This window comes from Camelus ferus, chromosome 6 (genome assembly GCF_009834535.1).
Source record: "Camelus ferus isolate YT-003-E chromosome 6, BCGSAC_Cfer_1.0, whole genome shotgun sequence".
In the NCBI taxonomy this organism is placed as follows: Eukaryota; Metazoa; Chordata; class Mammalia; order Artiodactyla; family Camelidae; genus Camelus; species Camelus ferus.
Genome location: NC_045701.1, coordinates 14797179 through 14823842, shown reverse-complemented (window position 1 = coordinate 14823842; position 26664 = coordinate 14797179). Strand labels below are relative to the sequence as shown.

Genomic DNA, 26664 nt, shown 5'->3' with positions numbered 1-26664 from the left:
TCTTTCTAGATAGCTCTGATTCCATGGCTTTGTTTGTTAGCATCTCTCTTTGTTATTTTACCTTTTTTTGATTATGAATGTTAGTTTCCTCTGTCTTTCTAGTTTCTTACTTCCAACTAGTCACCAAAGACTGTTGGTTGTGCCACTCAGAAATATCTCAAATCCATCAGCTTCTCTCTACTTCTTGGCCATTTTCTAGTTCAGGCCACCATCACTGCAACAGCCTCCTACATGGCTCCCTGCATCTGAACCTGCCCCTCCAATCCATTCTCCACTCTGAGGCTAGAGGACTCTTTCTACAATACAGATCTGCCTCAAGCACTTTACCCTACTGGCCTTGAGATAAAATATAAACTCTCCAACAGGCCTTTCAAACTCCTTCATTTACTGGTCCCTGCCCACTTTTGCAGTCACATTTCTCAACATTCCCCACCACTGACACTGAGGCCTGTCCCACCCTGGTCATGATGAAGCCCTCTCAGCTCCTCACACACTCCTTTGGATATTCTGTCTGGGACAGTCTTCCTTCCCACTCTCCATGCCCACGCACAGCACTCCCTTGGCCTGCACACCCCCAGTCTTCAGGTCTCCACTTCAGTGTTATCTCACCCACTAAGCCTCAACCCTTCCCCCAACATCCCAGTCCAGGTGACATACCTGGAGTACCTTGTCCCCCCCACATCATGGCACTTTTATCCCATTTTGTAATTGCCTGTTTTACTGGTCTCTGTCCTCCACTAGATGATGAGCAGTTTCAGAGCAGGAGCCATGCCTGCACAGTTTACTGTTCTATCACCAGTGCTGGGCCCAGTGTCTACCTTTAGTAGACTCTCAAGAAATAATTTTATAATGAATGAAGGAAAAGAAGAATGAATTTGTACATCCGAATCTTCAAGGACAGCAACCATTTCTTATGCTGCTCTTTTAGAATCTCGCTCAGGACCCTATGCGTTCTAGATACAAAGGAAAGGAGGTCATTATTTACTGTGAGTAAAATAGTCCTGTTATTTAAATAGCATGCTCCCCTATTTCTTGATGTTTCCCTCTCTCCAGACTGAAGGCTTTTTGAACTGCACACTAGCAAGAATACGGCTGATAACACAGTGACCTATATCTGCCTACAGGGGTCCCCAGCCAAGACTGGGAGGTTCACAGAATTCAAGGCCTCTGGAACCTGAATGGGCTGTTCCTCGAGGAGGAGCAGAAGAGGCCTTGATAAGTGTCCAGAAACTCACTTCTAGTCCTGCTCCTTCATTAGTCAGATATGGGATGATGGGCAAATCACTTAGCTTCTCTGGAGTTCAGTTTCCTCATTGGTAAAATGTGGTAAGGGGGAAGGGCCAATAATGTGTCTTCACTTACAGCTATGAGTTATCATTCTATGAGAAAACATGTTACGACATTACCACCAGAGGTGAAGAAGAATCAAGTTGTTTCCAACCTAAAGATCAGGACACCTGTACCACTTCAAACAATGTAAGTGTTTTGTAATCATAATCCCATCCATTATATGAGGCTTTAAATTTGGTAGTGAGTTTTCGTAATTTTTTTTCTTTTGATAACTGTGGCAGAGGCAACCATATAGGTATGTCAGTATCCCTTCCCCTCTTATTCCCTATTAATCATCAGAAATTGCAAAATGCTCAGTTAAAAACTATTCCCCAGCCTCCCTTACAGCTGGAATGACCATGTGACTAAGTTCTAGCCAATAAGATATGAGCAGAAGTCACGTGTAGCACCCAGGAAGCCTCCCTAAAGGGAGAGAAGACACTTTTGGCACTCTTTCTCCTCTCCTTCCTGCTAGCTGAATGAGAATAAGATGTCTGGAGCTTGGCAGCCATCGTGGACCATGAGGTGATGTGCTAAGAATGGTAGGGCAGCAAGACAGAAGGAGTGTGGGTCCCTGATACCTGGAGCCACCATCCCAGCCCTGGGCCACTTCTGTCGGACCTCTTTGCCATGAGAAACAAATAATTTCTGTCTTGTTTAAACTACTATTACTTTCATTTTCCTGTCACAAATAAACAAACCTAATCCTAATTGATAAAATAGTCATCTACTTTATACAAGACCTTGTGCTAAATGCTGTAGGGGATTCAAAGGTATATAAGATTTAGACACACAAGACCTGGATAGGAAGGTTCTATCTGGGTCTGAAGGAAAGGCTAAGAAAGGTTTGGCTTGGCAGGGCCATGAGGGAATTATGGGAGATGAGGCCAGGGACTATGATGAAAAGGGTTTGAATACCACGCTAATGAGGTTGGATTTGATCTTGTGACGGACAAACAGAGCAGACAACCTTGCCCCAATTTGCAAATGAAGAAGTCCATGCCTAGGTTACAGGACTTGTCCAAGGTTGCCCAGCCAGAGAGTGACAGAGCCAATCTCAATTCTCTTAACACTTGGTCCAGTGTCATCCCGCACTTCTGTTCTGCTTTTGAAAGAATCTGAGGCAGAAAGAGTAGGAATGGTGGTTTTACACTCTGATACAGTCGGGGAACTGGACTGGGCACCCTTCCAGTTGCCCCCAAACTTCTGAGAAGAAGCTTTGGGAATTACCAGAAGTCTAGGATCCAGCCCTACCTTTAAGTTGGAGGACCCTTCCTGGGCCCCCTACTTAGCCACCCCCATGAGACTGCAGTGGCCAGGGTGCTCCTTGCTATGTAGTAGGTACCCAAGGGTCAGGCACAGTGCTGGATGCTCTATGCACATCATCTAGTTTACTGACCTCAACAGCGTAACAAAGTTATAATACCTATCCCTATTTTACAGATGAAGATGAAGAAACAGAGGATCAGAGAAATGAAGCCAAAGTTGCTCAGTTCATGGAAAAGTTAAGGTAAAAGGCCACGTTTGTTCATTTCCGTAGACCTGTTCTAATACTCACATTCTAACATCTTCCCATTCCCTGCCAAACCAAGGAACAGTTTCCTATTGCTGCTCAGTCTCCAAGGACTTACCTCGTTTGATGGGTTGACCGGTGCCAAGGGTCTCCTGCCAGATTCAAACCCTGCTCATTCCACCTGCAGTCAGGAGCCAGCATCTCATCCAGGAATCACATCACCCATGCTCTGCACATGACCCCATGCAGGTGAGGGATCTCCTGTGGAGAGAGCGGACCCACGGATGCCTGGACCTCTGTGACCTAAGGCCTCCCAAGACTCTTAATTTTGGCTGGTCATGGGGCAGGGATATCAGAGTCCTCCCATTGTAGGTTCTAGAGGTCATAGATTCCAGTGAGTTGTTTCATGGGATCAGGGACGCTCTGTTCTTTGTGTCCTTTCTGTGGCTGTCATGGTTAGAATGCATTTGTTCTGATTTGCACTGACATTCATTCAATAAACAACTGGTCATTGGAACTGAATCTCCTATCATTGCCAGCATTTAGAAAGTTGAGTTTCATTTTGCTGGTCATCTAGTGTGTATCTTTCCAGTAATGTGGTATGTCCAGTGTTCCAAAATGAACCACATATTCCCCTAAGCTGACTATACTGGTTTTCTTCTGGAAATTTCAGAGGAAGCACCCTGAGATGTAGCCTGCAGAGCTAAAGGTGATGGGTGGACCTTGGTCCCTCTGCATTCATTGCCCAAATACAAGGGGCCAGGCACTTTGCCAGGCTTTGCCCTGGGCCATCACCAGTCCACCCTGTTCTTGTCTTGCACAACCTCCCTTCCCTTTGGCCAGTCTCTGTTTCTTTCCGAGCTCAGCCTAAGATTCTCACCCCCACACCCTCTCCCCTAATCAGACTGAAGATGGAATATGTTCACCTTATTTTATTATAACTAGATATATGAGGCTTAGCCTAAGGCTATTAGTTTTTAATGGCTAATAGAATATTCATCCATTTCCTTATAAACACTGTAATCAACATTCCTATTCTCTGATGCACCACTCAAAGTATCTAAAATCAGACATGAAAGAGTAATATAAATTTACTCATAACCAAGTTTTCTGAAGATACAAGCAGATCCTGTCAGATGCAGAAGCACACGCAGTTCCCACAAAGACTTTCACGCATTGTAGCATGTCAGAATATCTCACCAGAGCTATTCGTTACACCTTGTAGACATTCTTACAAACAGTTTTTACACAATCCTCATAACCCACCATTGTCACCAATAAGTGATGGCAATTTAAGTGGATGGAGCATTACTAAAGGCTCATTGCTTCATTGGCTATAGCAGTTTCATAAAAATCATGCCCTAAGTGTTTCATATACAGCAGTACATTGCATTTATACATCCTCCTAGGAAGAATAAGCAGCTGGTGGGCACAAAAGGATTTTGAAATCCTGTACCACACCATACACGTACTAGCTGTCCTTCTAGACAGACAACAAAAGATGTTGGCCAAAATCAGGCTAGGTTCCAGACCCAGTTTACCTCTTAATAGTTGTGTGATCTAATAGGTCAACACTCTCTGAACCTCAGGTTTTTCATCCGTAAAATGGAAATGATAATAATGCCTGCCCTACTGTGAGGTTCAAACGAGATTAGGGATGAGAAATCCTTTCTAGGCCACAAAGCAACAATCATACGTTACCCATTTTTTCACGCATGTTTACTCTTAATCTTCACAATGCTAGGAGTGAGACACTGTCTTCCCCTTTTACGGACACAGAGACTCAAGTGACTAAGCACTGGAGGGCCTTAAGTCCAAGCCTCGATCCCCCCTGTCCAGTGCCATTTCCCCACTGTGCGATGGCCCAGCCCATAGCCCCCCCCCCCCCCATCACTGCTGCGTGCCGGGAGCAAATCAGCTGTCAAGAGCACACTCTGCCCTTTCTGCCGAGGTGCCTGACTGGGCTCAGCCCAGTTCAAGATGCTGACAAACTTCAGGCCTGGTGCCTGAAAGAAAGAAGTTTTTCAAGAATATAAGGTGTGTTTGAACATGTGACAGTTGATATATACAGAATAGAGATTTTTGCTTTCATTATCCTTTTCACAGTGGTTGCTGGCGTGAACTTTTGAGAAAGTGCCGAATATCTGTAAGAACATATATCTGCCTCATAGGGAGATTCTATAGAATTCAATTCTATTATTTAAAATAGTTTTTCTGCCAACCAGCCCCTGCCTGAAGCTTGACACAGCAACTAGACTGATAATCTACAGCTATCTTAAGACAACTTTGTCAACCACTTTGATTTTAAATCCCATTCTTTTGACTATTTTAAAGATTATATGTTCCAAGGTATCCTTCTAAAAACTTAGGTTTTATGTACTTACAATTTTTTCTGCAATAGATAATTCTAATGGTTAAATTTGACCCCTTTGACAGAAAAGAGATCATTGGATCCCTAAGGGTCAAGGAGGAGTTTATTGCAAAGGGCTTGGGGGAGTTTTGAAGAACTCTTCCACACTTTGATTATGGTGGTGATTGCATTTGTCAAATTTTGGGGTCAGTTTTATTGGATGTAAATTCTGCTTCAGTAAACATGACTTTTAAAATTAAAAAAAAAAAAAAAAAAGCCACACTCCAGGCAGAGGGGGACCAAGGAAGCCCTACCTCTGGCCCCTGCTGCCCGACTACCCCCAATACAACTGTGTTTGCCAAGCATCTGTGGAGTTCCTGCCTTCACCCCAGCCCTGGGCCGAGAAAGCACTCGGCAAAGCACAGGGGATTCAACAGCACTGTCCTGAAGAGGCTCGTCATCTGGCTGAGGGAAGAACTCAGAGACACGCATAAGCAACGGTCCAGCACAAAATAGCGCATGGTCAGGGGCCAAGTGAGTGGGAAAGACAGATGGACATTCCCAGAGGCTCTGTTTGTGGACCCTGGCAATTCCTAAAGGTCTCTATGGCCCCCAAAAGCCTGTGAACTATATGGAAAGAAATGCTGTTTAGAAAAGAGACCTGACACACGAAGTTCCTGCGAGCAGCAGCCCACTCAGGGAGCACGCTCCTCGGCGTGTGAGAGGTGGGAAGCGGGAAGGTAGCCCCCACCCCCATCCTTGGGGCCCTCCCATCTCTGGCTGCCGGGGCTGCTTCCTGGACATGAGGTGGACTGAGTGGGGAGCCGCAAGCACCTTCCCGCCTCCTTGCTTGGGTGGGTGGGGGGTGCTCATCCATGAGTTGCACAGGCTCTGGCCTCTTCAGAGGAAGGTGGCCTTATTGCCAGGCCGGTGTTCTTCCCCTGATCTCTTGCTGAGAACAGGTGAAGCCTTTCCATGAGCTGTGAAACCCCTTACCTGATCTGGAGGCACAAAGGGAAAATTAATATAGAGAGCTACTTTAAATGCCTCCCTTGTTTTGTTTAGTGTACTTGCAGAAGGGAACTGCTTTGGCGGTTAGAAAGAAGTTTGATATAAGAGTTTGTTGCTGCTGCTGCTGTTCACCACCCAAACAGGAAAAACAAACGGGCAATACTCAAAGGTCAGTAATACCACTGAATCGCTTTAAAATGTATCCTAGACTCCCATCATTTGTCACGTTTTTAAATTTCTGGAAGAGTAGAGAAGTCTCTGAGGAGAATTTGTCGTAATCTAATTCTTGACAAGATGTTTTCCACCTTCCCTCCCCAAACTCCCTCATCAGGGTTTTGCAAGTACATTTGATTGCAACTCACCGTCTGGCCTTCGGCAAGCCCCTAATGACAGTACCCCTAACTTCCCCTCCTGCTCTGCAGCCCCTTTCAGTTCCGTGGGTCCAGAACCAGTGATCCCATTAAGATACAATGCAGTTCCTAGAATTATAGGTCTGCAGGGAACACAACCTGCTTCTGGCCCAGCTGTTCCTAAACAGCTGCTTACACAGAGGTTTGAGACTTTCAAGTCTCAGTAATAGCTCCAAGGAATTCAGTGTTTTCTTCTGTACCAAATCCCTCCTGGAACCACAAGCTCCCTGGACAGGTCTTAGCTGACCCAGTAAAAGGAAGGAAATTGAGCTTCTGCGCCCCTCCCAAGCTTGCTCTTCCAGTGACCTCCTGGACCGCTTTCTCTGGACCCCTCTCCATACCCCAACTGCCCCAAGAGTCCAGGCCCTTTGGTGGCCCGCCATACCTGGCCTTCTCCAGGCCTCTCCTCCCCTGCCTGCTGAGAGGCTCCTTCTGTAGGGGCTACACTCAGGTAGGATGGAGCCAACTGACTAACTCACACTCAGGCTTAATGCTTCCTCAAGAATGAAAATCCAGATGTCCCATAGGAGAAGAAAGCCATAACATTTCCACAGAAATTAACTTTAAAGAGTGGAACTTGAGGCATCAAAGATGAACCAAGAGAGGGAGATGTTTTGTTGCATGGGAGCCTTCCAACGCCAAATTTTTGGATTTGGGTTTGGCTCTATTCTGTCTTTAAAAACTGTGTGCTCTTGGGAAATTTATTTAAGCATTCTGAAATCTGATTTTTATGACTATAAAGTGGCTCTGGAGCGTCTGACCCACCACTACGAGATCATGTGAAAGTGCTTGAAAACTAAAGTTCAGCACTGACTGGCATGTCCACCCCCCACCCCCCCACCGCCCCCGCAGATCGTCTGGAAGCAGCCCCTCTCTAAGTCAGCTGTATCTTAGCTCCACCACTCAGAAGCCCTGCAGAGAAGATGCAGGAGGGAGAGAAAGATGCTCATGTTTTCACTTCCAGCCTTCCCCACCCTTCATCCTCTCCCCACTGCCTAATCACTGCAGGGATTCCCAATGTTTGTGTGTGTGTGTGTGTGTGTGTGTGTGTGTGTGTGTGTGTCTGTGTCTGTGTCTGTGTCTGTGTGTCTGTGTGTGGATTCCTACCCCATCCCACCAACTAAGAAAACACTCCAAATCTCTGAAACCCACAGGCTGAATTTCACCATGGTCAGGGTTTCTGACACTGTAACGGAACAGCAAGAGACTGGCGTGCAGTGTGGAAGGGAGGAGGGTCTGTAGTGGATAAAACTAGGGGACGTGAGGGTTTTGCTTTTTTTTAAACCTACAGAAAAATATAGCCCCTATGACACTATCCACAGCATCTTTCAGCCCCCTCAAAGACTGGGCAGCACAATGACAAGCTTGGTGCTATTTTAAAATCAGGCAGCCCATGCAGTGGGGCTATTCCTACATTCTCCTCAGTCAGAGGTCAGCCCTCCAGTCCCCAACACAATGGGAACTCTCCTTATTTAAATGTAAACATTTCTTGTCTTCTCCAACAATCAATATTGATAAAATCATAAACACTATGCTGGCAATTATTTTAGCTGTTTCTGGTTACCACTAGGCTCGTATGATGACAATGTGCTCCCATTTATGTTTGAAAATCGTTCTAAAAATGCTCACAGAAATAAGAGTGAATAAAACAAAGCCAATTCCTAGGACATGAATCTTGTAAAGAGAGGGACCATCATGTTTAAATAAACCCTAGTCTGAAATTAAGTAGTGCATGCTGGGTGACAGGGTCACACACTGATCAGAGCTGGGCAGAACCTTCTCCCAATCCAGCTCACTGCTGGTTGAGAATGAAACCGAAGTAAAATAATAGAAACAAAAAGGTAATTATGAGCTAAAAAGAGAAAAGGCAAATTCAAAGCTGTTTTAAAACTAAACACTGATTTAAATCCAACTAACAAACAAACAAAAGGAAATTAAATGAGAAAAAGCATACATAGAAAATGCAAATTTCAGATAGGCCGAGTAAATGTTAACTGGAAATCCATTACAGCTGTCCCCTGATCTGGAGTTTTTATTGTCAGCCATACAGATCATAGTGGGTCATAATTCTGAGGAGACAGTGATTGGGAAAACAAAGGTCATAAGCAAACAGTAACAAAACGCCAGGGCTTGTCTTTGTCACAAATTGAAGTCAGAAGTGGAGATGCAGCCTCATTTTTTGGTGAAAATGACCAGGAAGAATAAACAGAGAAATAAAACAGTTCTTTCTCTTCTTCCCACAAAAGGGAATAAAATACCAGTAACGAGAAAAACAAAGTAATTGAGAGAATTCCTGAGTCCAGATAAACTGTCCCAGTTTGATTGGGGTGGGTGCCCAAACCAGGCTGCTCCAGGGCAAGGCCCTTATAGTGGTTCTGAACAGCAGGCTGAGGACAGATGCCCTGTGGGTGCTTATGGCTGGCAGGGTACAGAGGTTGTAAAGACAGGAGACTGGGAAGAAAGTTTCCCTTGTAAGAACTTTTACCCTAAAGATATTCACCTCCTCCACCATCTGCTTTCTCTGCTCCATCCTCTTAGGCTAACAGTATGACACTAAACCATGGAGCTTGTCTCTCATTCTTATCCAACAAGTAATTAGAAGAATTCCTGAGTGCCCCCAAATTCTCCCGGTTTGATTAGGGTAGTTGTCCAAGTCAGGTTGCTATGGAGCAAGGACCTGTTTTACTGAGCACTGTCAGCCCAATCCATAATTTACCTAGAACCTCCCAGCCACGGCTTCCAAGAGACCAGAGGCAAAGCTCTTCTAGGAAAATGAAGGAAGAGAAGTGCATCTGCAGTATTTAAGTCAAATATCCAGAACTCCTGGAGAACAAGGAATGAGACTATGGCAAAACTAATAGGAACATGACATGGATCTCACAGTAAAAGAATTATTGCTGGGACAATTCTCAATTACAATAAAATGTACAAAGTGGCTCAAGTTTAAATATTATACATTCCAGGACCTAGACTTTCACTCAGTTTTTTTTTTAAATCAGAATTATCTAAAGGCATGCAAAGTATCTAAAGAAAGGAACAATGTACATATGACATAGTATTGTCTTTCAAACTCAAAAATAGTAAGTTGTAAAACAAGATAGAGTTGTAGCCCGTCCTCAAGCCCATTGGCCATAAATACAGAATACTGAACCTGGAAGAAGTCTTAATAGGAGACCCAGGTCTAGGGTGATAATATCATCTGACAAAATGAGGCACGGGGCCTTGGGAAGGGCCAGTGTAATGAGGGGCTTTAAAGCTTAAGCATCTTTAGCTTAAGGTTCATACCTCTGCCAATGTATCACTATGTAATTCCTTTAAGTAGTTGTTTATTGCCGTTCATTGACTTACAGACTTTTAACCTGAAAATATGAACCGCCTTGTCCGTGGCCATGCAGCTAGCTTGTGGAAAAGTCAGGGATCAAGCCAGTCTTTTAAATCCAAATCCAGAGCTGTGTTCCCTGTACCCCACTACATCTCCAGCTACTTTGTATTCAACCCTAATCATCTGAAAGTGGCTCAGATGTTTGGTTCCAGGTAGTCAATAAAAGGTCTTAATTATCTGGCATCTTGAAAGAATAAACACTCCTAACATTTAGAAGTAAAGTAACGTAGGACTTAGTCCAGCCCTAAAGGAAGCTGGCGGGTGATACATGGTGCCATATGTCACGCTGGTGACAGCCCAGATCTCTCCTGCTTGGGCTCATTGCTAGTCTCCATTCCTTCCAGAATCAGGTGCCAGAGCTAATTAAATTCTGATTAAAGCCCAAGGCACCACCAGGGGTTTAGCTGGTGAGCTGGCTGGTTAGAAAGAACAAAACAGCTCCTTCTATTTGATTTTCAGACACCGGGATTAAGTTAGTAGAGCTATCCAGTATTCCTTCCACATGATGCATCTATTCATTCACTCACTCATTCATTCATTCATTCGACATTCTTAACGAGCACCTTAGGACATAGGACACATCCATCTCTCCCCTTTAGGAACTTACAGTCCATTTGAGGAAATAGGAAATGAACTCATGAAAAGAAGTTAAGATGGAGCAAGTGTAGGCATATCAGGGGAGGGGAGAGAGAGGTTCTTTGAAGTGGAGCCTATTCAGGCAACCTTCATGGAAGAGGCAGAACCTATAAGCTCCCGGGAGGAACTAAGCAGGGAGCCTCTTGATCCTTCCATCCCTTAGTTAAAGAAAGAAATATCTCAGTGACACTAAGGAATAGGACACATCAACCGTTTTCCTAGGGATTAGTTAATTTCTGAAGTTACCCCAAAGTGGAAGAAAGTTATTGGGGACCCAGTTTCCTCACTGTACACAGGCCCCACTGTACATGGGCTTGAGACTGACAGAGAAGCATTTCTTCAGAGACACTGGTTCACTTGCAGTAATGGATCTCAGCCACATTAGACCCAGTGCTCTTCCTCATAACAAATCATTTGTAACTGTCCCTCTGTTACGCTCAAATGAAAACCACAGATAATACAGTCTGCCTACACACAAAATTTCCCAAGATCTATAATTTCAAAAAAATTCAAAATAATGTACTCGCTTCATTGTAATCCAGAAACAAAGAAAAGCAATTTTATAGTAAAATAATAAGTATGTCAATACTTGAAAAAATGTGTACACAATTACAATGGAAGAGCTAATGAGTAGTTAGATGTCTGCACCTACATGCAGAAAGATCATAGATGCAATAGGTGCGAGTGCTCACAGATTCACATGTGTTTTAAGGGCCACTCACCTACTGTGCTTGGCATTGCCATTCATAATATGATTTTCCAGAATGGTGCACAACCCTCAGTAAAGTTCTGAACAAAATGTACCACCTTCACTCAATTTTGCCCTCTTGAAGAATGCAGTGTATGTTAAAACTGCAAAAAGTCCTTTGCATTTTTATATAAAATAGAGTTGGATCCTAGACCAAGATAATTATGAACAGGATTTTCACAGATGTGAACATCCAGTGGGATGTTTGGAAGTCCCCACAAGGACTGTCTTGTACTGACTACTGTAGAACATGTGACATTTCTGCCTGTGTCCACTGAGTGCCAGTAGCACCCACACTACATCATTGTGACAAATGCTTCCAGAATTTCCCAAAACACCTCTTAGGAGGTGGAACCACCCTCTCTGGGAAGCCTAAGATAGAGGGCAGGGGTGTGTGTATGTGCGGTGGGGGTGTGGGGGTCTTCCAACAGCTGGAGGTAGGGGTCATCTGCTCACTCTGCTGCTTTCTGTGATGGTTAATTTTATGTGTCAGCTTGACTGGGTCATAGGGTGCCCAGCCACCTGGTCAAACATTATTCTGGGCATTTCTATGAGTGTGTTTTTGGATGAGATTAACATTTAAACCAGTAGGCTGGGTAAAGCAGATTGCTCTCCCTAATGTGGATAGGTCTCGTCCAATCAGTTAAAGGCCTGAATGACAGAGCAAAATTCTGACCCTCCCTTAAGGAAGAGAGGATTCCTCCTGCCTGACTGCCTTCAAACTGGGGAACTGGCTTTTTCCTGCCTTAGGTCTCAAACTGAAACACTGGCTCTTCCTGAGTCTTGGGCCTGCCAGCATTCAGACTGGCACCACACCATCAGGTCTCCTGGGTCTCCAGCTTGCCAACACCCTGCACATCTGCCAGCCTCCATAATCATGTGAGTCAGCTCCTTACAATAAATCTGTATGTGTGTGTATACACAGACTATTTCTATATGTTATCTATACTTTTCTATGTATACATCTCTGAAGAGCCCTAACACACTCCCACACAAGTCTAAGCTATGTCCTTGCCTGGCCAGCCTCCGGCCTTCTGGTCCTCATTCCATCATAGCCCTTAGTCCACCTAAAACCACCTGAAGCACTGGATCAGGAGGCTCCAGCTCTAGCACACAAGACCCCACCCCAGACTCAACATGAACTAGGCAGTGGCAAACAGGAAGGGGAGCGGGTCCCAAGAAGGCAACTTTTAAAATTGATTGGCCCCTAGGACTTTGGCCCCTTTTCAGCATCTGCTTGGACATTCAGGCTTGAAGCTTCTTGTAAAACAGGGAGGACCTTTTGGGGAAGATGTGTGCGTTAGTAGTACTCCCCAAGAAATGTAACAGGCAGGTCAAAAAGGCCAGGGCCAAAGGCAGGAAGCATTTTACAAGGTAAGCAGATTTAGAGAACCCCCTTCAAACACCACCTGAGATGGAGAAAGTTTCTCAAGGGAGAGGATGCTCCCTTGAGAAACTGGACAGAAGGGATGACAGTCTGAAACTGTGATTACTTCCCCTTCAGTGAGTGAGTCGTGTGGTCAGGAAAGGGGCCCCAGAAAGGAACTGTAGCAAACGTATTTCATTTTATCAGGCATTCACTCACCCATTCAAAGATGTACTGAATGTCTCCTGCATGCCAGGCACGCATTAAGTTCTGAGAATATAGTGATGAGCAAGATGTAGACCTGCACTTAAGGAGCTCACAACTGGCAAGATAGAAAGGCAATTATAAAATGATGGGATGTACACCAGGATAGGTAAACACAGTTGAAGAGGGAGCACATAGTTAGGGCAGCCTACTCTCTCAAGGAGGTGCATCAGGGGTGAGGAAGGATCCCCAAAGGCAATACCAGAAGTGAGGGGTTTTTTTAATGAAGTAGAGTTGACGTGCAAAATTATGTTACTTTCAGGTGTAAAACATAGTGATTGAGTATTTTCCTACATTACAAGATGATCACCATTATGAGTGTAGTTCCCATCTATCACCATACAAGTCATTACAGTACTGTGGACTGTGTTCCCTATGCTGTATGTTACAACCCGATGACTGGCTTTATAACTGTGAGACTGTAGCTCTTTATCTCCTTTACCTATTTTGCCCATTCCTTCACCCTCTCCCCTCTGACAACCACTAGTTTGTTTTCCGTATCTATGAGTCTGTTTATGTTTTATAATGTTTGTTGTTTTGTTTTGTAGATTCCACATACAAGTGATATCATATGGTACTTGTCTTTCTCTCTCGGACTTATTTCACTTAGCATAATTTTTAAGAATGGATTTAAGTTAGGCAGATAGAGAGGGGAAGAATGGCACAAGAGGCATAGAGATGCACACTGCAATGGCATGGAGCAGGGAAGGAGCGAGTGCCTCCCGGAAGCTAGAAGAAGGAACATAACGTGAGAAAAAGGCCGGAGAGAATAGGCAGGGGTCAGATCATGGAGGGCCCTGTGTGAGTAATGCCAGCAAGCCTGGTTTTCACTCTGAACATAATAGGAAGCCATTAAGATATTTTAAGCAAGGAAGTGACGTGATCAGATTTGTGTCATAAACCTATCACTTCCAGTGAAGAATCAATTTAGGTGTATAAATTAGTTAACTGGAAGCAGGAGCAGCACTAGGGAAGGTGCTGCATAATCTGGTTGAGGTGTGATGGGAACCCAAATTAAGGCACAGGGCAGGGAGAAAGGAAGGAATATAAAGAATATCAAGTGGATAAAGGATTTGTAGACACACACACACACACACGATCAATATGAAAAAAATCTGGCTATTACTAATAAAACAATAAAAAATAAAATGATATGGTACTTCCTTCCATCAACTTGATAAGAGTTTTTGTTTTGTTTTTAGGGAATACAGGAGCAGAAGACTTGGGAAAAGTTTGGATGTGTTGAGTTTGAAGTCCCTGTGGGCATCCACGTGGAGCCACACCATTGGTAGTTGGCCCTGTGGGTCAAGAGCTCAGAAGAGAGGCCTCGGCTACAGACACAGTTTGGGAGTCATCCATGGTAAGTGGTGGCCAGAAGCTCTGTAAGTCAGTGAAACCACCATGAGAGAGTCTACAGAGAGAGGCTGTAAGGCAAAACCTAAGAGAATACTGGCAATCGAAGTGAAAAGAGGTTGAAGAGCAGGTGAAGGAGGCTGAGAAGGGATGGTCAGAGAAACGAGAGGAAAACTATAGGAAAGTAATGTCTTGGAAGCCAAGGGAGGAAGGAGTGTCAAGGAGGAGGGAGTGATGAAGAGCACCGAAGGTTGCAGAGAGATCAAACAAGACTGACTTTTAGCTGAGAAGTATTCCTTGTATTTAGCAAGCAAGTTATCAGTGACTTGTTCTTTTATTTTTTTAACCCAATGTTTATTACTTATTTCATCCCTCCCCCCATTTCCTTTGTACTGATTAGTTAGCTCAAGTTGGTATTCAGTTCTTTTATTTTCCTTGTTAATTTGGGAGCTCTGCTCTTCTACCAGCTGCTTCCTCTTTTTTGTCACACATAGTCGGACCCATACTTTCCTTTCGTTATATGAAGTGTCCAACTATTTCCTCCAGATTCTCTATTCTCCTGCTGTTCCTCCTCTGCAGGATGAAATCTTTAGAATGCTTTCACTTCCCACTCTCACACAGCAACATGAGACCTGTGGAAAACTTCTACTTCCCCTCTTTCTTCTTTAGTACTTTTAGTTCCAGGCTATTATTAACATTTCCCCTTGAAATATGTCTCTTCTATTTTGAGCACTACTATTACACATTCCTAAATGGTCTGTGATTATCCATCCAAATGTAACTAATTATACATCGTACAGATCCTTGCTCATCACTGTTTTTTTTCCTTTTCATCCTTCCCCCATCCTGAAGACTTTAAGCTGATTCATTCGTTGTTTGGTTAGAGCTTTTCTTAACATCTTTTTCTCTGATGAAAAATGTGAATAACATGTCCTCTGAATCCTTGCATATCCTCAAATATATTTCTATCACTCTAACAGGGGAGTAAGATCTTGCTACAGAATTCTTGGTACACAGTATTTTTTTTCTGGTAATCTTCACGTAATTCATTTCAGTCTTCTCTGCTTCAAGTGTTATAGAAGAGAAAGTTGATGCCCCCATGACACTTTTTTCTCTGTAAGTAACTTGTACTTTCTTTCTGGAAGATTATAAGATTTTCTTTTTTATCCTTAGACTTCAGGAATTTACCAAGCTATGACTCATTTGTCTTGCCCAGAACTCGCTGAAACCTTCCAATCAGCAGACTCAGACCTTTTATTTAGCTTGTAATTTTGCTTCCTGTTATTTAAGTACTACTTCTTTTCCATCTACTTAATTTGTCTGCAGATCTTATGCTCTGGTTTCAGAAAGTCTTTTTGTGCTCTACTGCAATCAGATTTACATCCTAATCTTATTAGTTTTAAAGTTAACACTGTTCTCTCTTGGCTTGGTTTCATGCAGACCACTTCTAGGTGTATTGCTGGACGCCTTAGATATTATGGTAGTATTCTCCTTTGTCTGCTCCCTGGGCTTAGTGCCAGCCACTAGGGTGCCTTAACAGGGAGTAGACCCGCAAGTGGTGGGTATTAGTCCCCTTATCAAGGCCCCAGGAGGAAGACTCTCATTTCCCAGTTTTCTCACATCTCCTAGTCTCAGGAATAGAGATAATATAAACTCAGTGCACCCGTACGATTCCTCTCCCTGTCATCCAGCCAGGTCCTGTAGCCAAGATACCTACTAGAGCCAGAAACTGGTGACTTCTTATGATCATAGAAGAAGAGGCAGTTTAGAGATCAGATGCTTACACACCTAGCTTTAAGAAAGCAGCATAATTCCATTCGGTAAGTCATCTCAAAGTGATAGCAGCAAGCTGGCAGAGTAGAAAGACCTGGGCCCTCCTTCTCTCTACAAACATACCAATTCGGCAACGATTCATGGGAAAATGCCCTCAGTGAGAAATCCAGAAACCAACTAAACGTCTCATGCACCCCAGGCAAACATTAAGTCAGACTTGCTGAACCTAATAGGGGAAGTCAGGACACCCTTTTGCCAAAAGTGTTACCCCCAGCACAGCTCCGATGATCAAGAAGAGTAACCCAAGCTCCCAGTTTCTCCCAGGGAAGAAAAGAGTTGTTTCACTTGTCCAGTACCCCAACTTTTCTGAGGGGGCTTCCCAAAGAACTAGCTCTGTCCTGCCAGTCTTGGAGCTCTGATGGGTCTAACACAGTCTAGCCACATAGGGGAGAACAGAGACAGCAGTGTGAACTGGTAAATACTATGGCTTCTCCCCTCTACTCAGCACAGAGTGAACAGACAAAAACCATTGCTGCCTGCTTCTTCTTGGCAAGGGAGAGGGTTGACTCAGGCTTCCAACACCACTACTTTGTGTGTGGGGGGTGTCCTTAAAGGACTGACTTCTGCCTTGCTTGTCTTGGAATGCTGATATGACCTGGCAAAATCTATCCACCTTGGGGCTAGTGAGAACAGAGACAGAAGTTTGGGCTGGGAGTCACCACAGTGACTCTTTCATGGTTCAGCACAGATCAAGTAGATTATTAAAAAAGAGAAAAACAGTTCCTAGATTCTCCCTGAGGATGGGAAAAGTTGGAAAGAGTGTCCAGTGACCCTGGGGACTGCAAAAAACAAAGGAAGTGGGTTGGGTTAGCATGAAAGACTGAGAGGTCTTCAGAATAGCTAACCAGGCTGATTGGTGGGGGTCTTCTCCTGTACAAGGCCAATCTGTGAAGACTGGGAGAGGGGGCTGCTTTGTTGAATGTACAGACACTAACACAGAGAGTCAAGGAAAATAAAAAATCAGGCAAAGATGTGCTGAACAAAAAAACAAGATAAATCTTCAGAAAACTACCCTAATGAAATGGAGTTACATGATCTACATGACAGAGAATTCAAAATAACTGTCATAAAGATGCTCACTGGGGTCAAGAGAACCATGAATGAACAAAATGATAATTTCAACAAAGAGAAAATATAAAAAAGGACCAAACAGAAATCATGGAGCTGAAGAACATAATAACAAAACTGAAAAATTTACTAGAGTTCAACAACTGACTAGATTAAACAGAAGCAAGGATCAGTGAACTCAAAGACAAGTCATTGAAAATAATTCAGTCAGTGGGGCAGAAAGAATAAGAAAGAATGAAAAAGAGTGTAGACAGCTTTAGGGACTTGTGGGACATTATGGAGTAGACCAATATATTTATTGTGAGAATCCCAGAAAGAGAAAAGAGAGGACAAGAAAGCTTATTCAAAGAAATAATGGCTGAACACTTCTCAAATATGGGGAACAAAATGGACATGCAGACCTAAGAAGCCCAAAGAACACCAAATAAGATGAACCACAAAAAAACCCACACTGAAACATATTATAATCAAATTGTCAAAAATCAAAGACAGAGAGAATTTTGAAAGCAGCAAGAGAAAAGCAACTTGTCACATACAAGGGAGCTACCGTAAAACAATTGGTGATTTCTCAGCAGAAACATTGCAGGCCAGAAGGGATGGTATGATATATTCAAAGTGCTCAGAGGAAAAACTGCCAACCAAAAATGCTGCAGCTGAGAAAACTGTCCTTCAAAAATGAAGGGAAGATAAAGAATTTCCAGACAAACAAAAGCTGGGGGAGTTCATCACCACTAGACCACCTCACAAGAAATGCTAAAGGGAGTTCTACAAGTTGAAATAAAAAGCACACTAAATAGCAACATAATAGCATAAGAAAGTATGAACATTTTGGTAAAGGTAAATATCTATGCAAATACAGAATTCTGTATTACTGGAATGGTGGTGGGTAAATCATTTTTAATCCTCACATAGATGTTAAAAGACAAAAGTATTGAAAATAAGTATAACTAAAAATATGTTAAAAGATACACAATATGAATAGACATTGTGACAAGAGTAACAAGTTTGGGGAGCAGGAGAAGTTTAAGTGTAGAGTTTCTGTATGTGATTGAATTTAAGTTATCAGCTTAAAAACAGACTTATAACTATGAGATGTTTCATGTAAGTCCCAAGGTAACCAGAGACACAAAAAATACCTAAAGAAGTTATACAAAAGAAAAGGAAAAAGGAATCAAGGCATATCAATACAAAAAAAAAATTAACAAAATACAAAGTAAGAGAGCAAGAGAGGAAGAGACGGACAAAAGAAAACACTTAACAAAATGGCCATAGTAAATCCTTCCCTACAAATAATTACTTTAAACATAAATGGATTAACTCCTCAATCAAAAGACATAGAATAGCTAGATGAATAAGAAAACAAGACCAACTATATGCATTCTACAAGAAACTGAGCTTAGATTTAAGGACATACATAATGTGAAAGTAAAGAGGTTGAAAAAGATATTTCATACAAATGGTAACCAAAAGAGAGCAGAGGTGGCTATGCTTAATATCAGACAAAATAAACTTTAAGGCAAAAAGTGTTACAAGAGACAAAGAAGGATTTTATATGAAGATAAAAGGGTCATTCTACCAGAAAGATATAAGAATATATATACATATATATGCACCCAACATTAGAGCACTTCAACATACAAGTAAACATCAACAGAACTGAAGGAAGAAATAGACAGCAATAGAATAATTAGTAGACTATTTCAATACCCCACTTTCAATAATGGATAAGACATTCAGACAGAAGATTGATAAGAAAACTTGGGGCGTGAACAACACTATAGACAAAATGAACCTAACAGATACAGAACGTTCTGCCCAACAGCAGCAGAACACACATTCTTCTCAAGTACACATGGAACTTTCTCCAGAGTAGACCACTTACTAGCTCACAAAACAAGTCTTAACAAATTTCAGATTGAAATCATACCAGTTATCTTTTCTGACCACAATGGAATGAAACTTCAATTCAGTACCAGAAGGAAAACTGGAAAATTCACAAATGTGTGCAGATTAAACAACACACTCTTGAACAACAATTAGCACAAAAAAGAAATCAAAACTGAAATTAGAAAAATACCTCAAGACCAACAAAACCAAAAACACAACATATCAAAACATATGCAAAAGCAGTACTAAGAGGGAAGTTTATTGAAATAAATGCCTACACTAAAAATGAGGAAAGATCTCAAATAAACAACCTAACTTTACACCTCAAGAAAAAGACAGAACAAACGAAAGCCAAAGTTAGCAAAAGAATGAAAATAACAAAGATTAGAAAGAAATAAATGGGATATATAAATCAATAGGAAAAAAAATGAAACTGAAAGTTGTTTCTTTGAAAAGATAAAATTGATAAACCTTAGCTAGACTAAGGAAAAAAAGGAAGAAGACTCAAATAATTAAAAATAATAATGAAAGAGGAGACATTACCACCAAGCCATAGAAGTAAAAGGATCATAAAAGATTCATAATAAGACTCATCATAAAAGATGCAAACAATCGTACACCAGCAAATTGGATGACCTAGAAGAAATTGTAAGTTTCCATAAACATACAATCTACCAAGACTGAATCATGAGGATATAGAAAATATGAACAGACCTGCAACTAGTATAGAGATTGAATTAATAATCAAAAACCTCCCAACAAAGAAAAGCCTAGGACCAGATAACTTTACTGGTAATTCTGTCAAACATTTAAAGTAGTATTAATGCCAGTCTTTCTCAAACTCTTCAAAAAGATTGAAAAGAAAGGAACACTTCCATACTAAATGTATAAGGCCAGCATTACCCTGATACTAAAGGCAGCCAAAGACCACAAAAAACAAAAACAAAAAACTGCAGGCCAATATCTCTGGTAAATATACATGCAAAAGTTCTCAACAAAAAATTCTAGCAAACTGAATCCAACAGCACATTAAAAGATTCATACACCGTGACCTAGTGAAATTTATCTCTGGGTTGCAAAGATGTTTCAACGTATGAAAATCAATTAATGTGATCAACCACATTAACAGAATAAAGGACAAAAATCTCATGATTGTTGCAATAGATGCCAAAAAATGTTTGACACATTTAACATTCTTTTATGATAAAACCTCTCAACAAATTAGGAATAGCATAAAAGTACCTCAGCATAACAAAGACCATATATAAGATGCCTACAGCTAACATCATGCTCAGTGATGAAGAACTGAAGCTTTTCCTCTAAGATCAGGAATAAAGCAAGGATGCCTACTTTCATCACTTTTACTCGACATAGTACTGGAAGTCCTAGCCAGAGCAAATAAGTAAGAAAAGAAATAAAAGGCATCCAAATTAGAAAGAAAGAAGTAAAATTGTCCTGTTTACAGACAACATGATCTTATAAATGGAAGACCCTAAAGATTCTATAAAAACTGTTAGAACCAATAAACAAGTCAGTAAAGTTACAAGATACAAAATCAATATACAAAAATCAGTTGTGTTTCTATACACTAACAACAAACTATCTGAAAAAGAAATTAGAAAAAGTCCCTTCACAATAGCACCCAAAAGAATGAAATACTTATGAATAAATTTAACTAAAAAAGTAAAAAGACTTCTATACTGAAAACTACAAAACACTGGTGAAAGAAATCAAAGAAAATATACATATACACGAATGGAAAGACAATTTGTGGCCATGGATTAGAACACTTAATATTGTTAAAATGTCCATACTACCCAAAGTCGTCTACAGATTCCATCCCTATCAAATCCCTATCAAAATCCCAATGGCAATTTTTGCAGAAATAGGAAAAATAATTCTAAAATTCATATGAACCAGCAAAAGACATGAATAACCAAATCAATCTAGAGAAATAGGAACAAAGCTGGAGGCATCACATTTCCTCCATATATTTCAACATATATTACAAGGCTATAGTAATCAAAAGAGTATAGGACTGGCATAAAAACAGACATATAGACATGGATCAGAATAGAGAACCCAGAAAAAAATTCATGCGTACATAATCAACTGGTCTTTGACAAGGGTGCTGAGAATACACAACGGGAAAAAAATAGTCTCTTCAATACATGGTGCTGAGAAAACTGGGTATGAATATAAATAAGAATGAAATTGGACCGTTAGCCTATACTCTATACAAAAATCAGCTCAAAATGGATTAAAGACTTAAATGTAAGACCTGGAACTGTAACTCCTAGAATAAAACATAGTGGAAAATCTTCATAACATTGGTCTTGGTAATGGTTTCATGGATCTAACACAAAAAGCACAGGCAACAGAAACAAAAATAGACAGGCAAGGCTGCATCAAACTAAAAAGCATCTCTGCACAGCAGAGGAAACAGCATAGTAAAAGGCAACATATGGCATGGGAGAAAAGATTTGCAAACATATATCTGATAAGTGGTTAATCTGCAAAATATATAAGGAACTCCTACAACTCAATAGCACAAAAAATAATAATCCAATTAAAGAAATGGACTAAGGAAGGACTTGAATAGATATTTCTCCAAAGAATACATACAAATGGTCAACCTTTGTTGTATATGGCCAATAGGGATATGAAAAAATGCTCATCACTAATCATCATGAAAATACAAATCTAAACCATAATGAGATACTACTTCACACTAGATAGAATGGCTATTACAAGAAACCAAAATTCAACAGTGATGGTAGGATGTTGAGAAAATTGAACCTTTTGTACACTGTTGGTAGGACTGTAAAATGGTTCAGCTTACATGAGAAACAGTATGAAGTTTCCTCAGAAAGTTAAAAATAGAACTGTCAAATGATCCAGCAATCCCACTTTTGGGTATTTATCCAAAGAATTAAAATCAGGATCTCAAGGAGTTTTCTGTACTCCCATGTTCACTGTAGCACTATTCACAATAGCTAAGATGTGGAAACAACCTAAATGTCCATCAACAAATGAATGGATAAAGAAAACGTGTTATATGCATACAATGGAACATCATACAGCCTTAAAAGAGAAAGAAATTCTGCAATATGAGACAACATGGATGAAACTTGAGGACATTATGCTAAGTGAAAAAAAAGGCGGTCATGGAAGATAAATACTGCATGATTTCACTTATGTGAGGTATCTAAAATAGTCAAATTCATAGAATCAAAGAGTGGAATGGAAGCCAGGGCCTGGGAGGAAGAGGGCATGGAAAGCTACTAATCAAAAGACATAATATTTTTGTTAAGCAAGAAGAATACAACCTAGAGGTCTGCTGTACAACACTGTATTAATAGTCAACAATACTGTATCTCATACTTTTAAAAAAAAGTAATATAAGTAGATCTCACGTTAAGTGTTTTTACCACAATAAAATAAAATGTTTTAAAAAGAAAGAAGATAAAGTGACACACAAGAATAATTCATTCCTAATTGTTTTGTTAGATTGTGGGAAAAAAAGAAAGAAAAAAAGAGGAAAAAAAGAAAGGGATAGGAGAGATACAGCCCAATATCACAGCTATGCACATTTAAAAAAAACAAAAAAAGAAGAAGAAGAAATCATCTCAGTCAGGGTCTGTAGTCTGACCTGCACTCCCCCTGACTGGGGGCAGTCCTCCAGTGACTGGCTTCAGTTCCCTGGCTCTGCAGATGGAGCGCCATCTTCTCCAGACTTGATATTGGCAGGAATCCCTTTTGGTCCCTCCCACTTAGCCTCTGGAGAGATGAAGCATATTTAGTTTTGCTTGTCACTTTGGCTTCTGACTCCAGGAATGAAAGGTCTTGGGCTCTCAGATCCCTAGTTCACCTTCCTTTCAGGTTCGCTATTCATCTCTGAGATGCAGAGATGACGGTTCCGCTACGTAGTCTCCAGGAAATCATCCTCTGACATCATTGCTCTCTGTGAACCCTCCATAAAATGCTAGACTTGGGACTGGCTTCCTCTCCCTTGTGAAGCTCACACATTCTAGCATTCAGTGCTTGCCCCGCCTTTGTTTTTAAGCCTTGGAGCCAAGTGCCGCTCTAAGCCCTTTTCCATTTCATCAAACTGAATCCTTTCCCTGCCTTATTTTTCCACTTTCTGTCCATCATCTTGAGCATTCCTGATTAGCCCAAGATATGGGCCAAGAAGTCTCCCACATTTGATAAGAATAAGTGCTGGGGAGGATTCAACAGGATGATCTTGGATAAGTCCCTTACCCTACCTGAGCCTCACTCTTCCATCTGTGAAAGGGTTGTAAGACTTACCCTGCTGACTTCACAGGCTTATTATGGAGCTCAAATGACATGAGAAAATACTTTGAAAACCAAAGTGCTCTGCACATGTAAAGCTTTGTTTTATCCTTTCCAAAACAGCGGTTCAAGTTTCTTAAGTGGGGCTTTGCAGTATTAACTTACTTCGATGGAGTTAGCCATTTCAAAACCACTCGTGGAGCTTCTCTTCATATTTTCCTTCAGCTTTTCAAAACAATCACATTTTTATTTACTGAAAGGCCATAACACAGGTGAAAAAAAAAAAAAAGACCTCTCTACAGTCTGACAAGGTTATAATTTAAAGTCTACTGCTGGAATTTGCAGACCTGTCTCTGACACTAATCAGCTGGTTGATGTAGTAGACATGGAGACGTGCCCGCGTCAAGGAAGGACTTGCTGCAGGGAGTGAGGTCAAGGTGTGCCTTGGCTTCAAGAGCTGCCTGGCCCAAGGCCACACGCTCCCTGGGGCAGCCCGCATCTGCCCCATGACTAAGAGAGAGTAGGGCGAAAGCCCAGTCATTCTGGCCTGACCTGGGACACTGATTGGCAATACTCAGTCCAGAGCTTCCCAGTGGGAGGGCCCAGGCTTGGCAGGACCACACTGAGTTGAACCTCTTCTTCTGCCCAATCCTGCTTCCTCTCTCTGTCCTTCACAGGTGCTGATCCCTGATCAATATCTTGCACTTCAAATTCCATCTCAGCATCTTTCCCAGGCAGCCCAACCTGTGACAGTTGGCTACTATGTACTAAAAAGGGCAGGATAGGGTCGGGTAGGGAGGGGTATGTTTACAGCAAACAAAGGAGACAAAGAAAGCACAGCAAAGGTAGAGGGGAAATTTGAAATCGCATTTCTGTACAACCTCAGACAGCTCCATGTCTGCTGGATTAGGGTGCTGAAAGATCTGAGAAATTATAACTATGATAGGCGGAACTCTGTTGCTACCTGCTCAACTTAGACCAAAATCTCATACGGAAAGCAATATCATCTAGTCTTATTCTCAGCCCTAGAGATAACCTGGTTTGGTCTCTCAGCCTGAAGCACCAAAGGCTGACTTCTCAGAAAATACAAGTATCTGTCGGCTATTATACAAAAACCCAAGCTGGTGTCAAGATTAGCCAAATCATCTAAATGTTGGTCACGAGTCTATTTTTCAACTCCCTTTAAATGGGCAGTGAAAGAGAAAGTGGCATTTTTCTAGAACTCAGTATTTTCTTATTTCATTTGGAAAGGTGGGTCTAAAGGCTGAGATTTAGCCTGGTGGAGGTCAAAGATCATATACAATTTCTGTAGTGACAGGAGCCACTGCAAATCCTGCAATAAAAGGTAATCTTTGAAAATGAAAATTATCATCTGTCGTCCACCAACCCAACTTGAGTGTGCATGCGTGGACACACACACACATACTTAAAATGCTCACTGGCTTCCCATTCCTCTTACAGTAAAGACCCCAGCCCTATGAGGTCCCATCCACAGAGTCTGGGTCTCCAGTCTCATTTCACTCCCTTCCCTCCTTTCTTACAGTCCTTTCTATGCTGCAGCCACACTTGCCTTCTTCTGGTTCCTCAAATTAACCATGGTACGTCCTGCCATAGGGCCTCACACTTGCTGTCCCCTCTGCCTGCAGTTCTCCACCCACACTGTCACCTAGTTAATGACTACTCATCTTCAGATTCCAACTCAAGCACCAGCAGTTCCTCTGGGAAGCCTTGCCTGATCCCACACTCCATATCTAGGACAGGTTCCTCAGTGATATAGTCTCACAGAATCACATTCTTTTTTTTTTTTTTTTCTTTTTTTAGGGGCCTATCTCATTGTCTCATTTCGAATTATACCCTCACATCTGTGACTACTTAGTTAATCTCTGTCTCCTGACTTAGACTGTAGGCTTCAGGAAGGCAGGAATGGTGTCTGGTTTTGCTCTCCATCTTATTCCTAGCCCGTCACACAGTTCCTGGCAGATAGTAAGCACCCAGTCTGTTGAATAAATGGATAAATGGATGGATGGATGGATGGATGGATGGGCAAGGAAAATGAGAGAATTTCTAATTTTGGTCAGGTGACTTGAAGTTTCTTGGAGTTAAAATGTAGAAATGGGGAGTTAAACCCGGAGGCAGTTGGGCAGATGTACGTGCTGGCAATTATTAGAGAAACTTTCTCCCTAACCAGTGGCAAAGGGGAAGGGCAGGGGTGGAGAGGCAGCAAAGCATCATCAAAAGTCACAGCATAGCTGCCAACCTTTGGACCAAAATACCCAAGTGCCAGGCCTTAGAGTAAATGAAAATTATTCACTTCACAATCAGGTGGAAATGCCATGGAGTTAAAGTTGGAGTATATTCTTGAATTAGATTTTATTCTCCAGGGCCCTAAAGTTAACCAGCTGGAATCATTTTTTAAGGACCATTCTATTTAACCTTTGGAGATGAAGCATCTGCCTTTTAATGGAAAAACCTACCTTTCATTGTGAAGATAGCACATGCTGTTCTTGGCTTCTTTGGCCTCCAGAAAAGAAAACTCAGATATCGCCCTATGTCCTCATTGTATCTTTTTTAAAATACTTTATTTATTATTGTATTATTAATTATTTAAAAAAAGTTTTGGTGGTGGGAAGGGAGGAGGTAATTAGGTTTATTTATTTTTAGAGGAGATACTGAGGATTAAACCCAGGACCTTGCTACCACTTGAGCTATACCCTCTACCCCACACTGTATCTTGAGCTCCCTATGTCAAAAAAACAGGCCAGATTAATAGCTAACTTTATTATCTAATAGTAAGTAGAATGTACCAGCTCATCCAGAGAATCCTAGGCAGGACAGCCTACATAGATGTATCTGCCTCTCAAAAAGTCTCAGGAGGCTTAGGAAGCCAGAGATTGAAGGGCCCCACATAACCAACTGTATTCAAAGCCACTGTATTCAGACGAGAGGCCATGTTTACCACCCACACAAAGTTCTGTTCCTGAAAAAAACATCAACAATCAATATCAAATATTCCTATTTGGCACAAGCCCCTGCTGTGAGGGACACAGTGAAGAGAGGTCTCTTCCTTAAGCATACTATAACTCAACTAAAGAACTAAGATCTGGAAGAACTAAGAAGCTGGTCAACAGCACAGGGCACAGTAGTGTATGAGTGTCAGCACGTTGAGACAGCCCATAGCCAATTGCACTGAAGTCCATTGAACCTTTACTATATGTGAA

The 26664-nt window shown here is 41.7% G+C and overlaps 1 protein-coding gene and 1 long non-coding RNA gene across 2 annotated transcripts in view; one reads left to right on the top strand and one right to left on the bottom strand.

Annotated features, from left to right (window-relative positions):
• LOC116664105 (aromatase) overlaps positions 1-3318 on the bottom strand; it is a 104284-nt gene extending 100966 nt beyond the window's left edge. The window contains exon 1 of the mRNA XM_032481203.1: positions 2961-3318. The gene's annotated coding sequence lies outside the window, so the exon portion shown is untranslated. The remainder of the gene's footprint in view (positions 1-2960) is intronic.
• On the top strand, positions 1362-14493 carry LOC116664109. Its single transcript, XR_004320449.1, has 5 exons — positions 1362-1476; positions 2773-2839; positions 6258-6372; positions 12130-12258; positions 14212-14493. It is a non-coding gene; the product is annotated as an uncharacterized LOC116664109 (long non-coding RNA).
• Positions 14494-26664: the final 12171 nt, after the last annotated feature.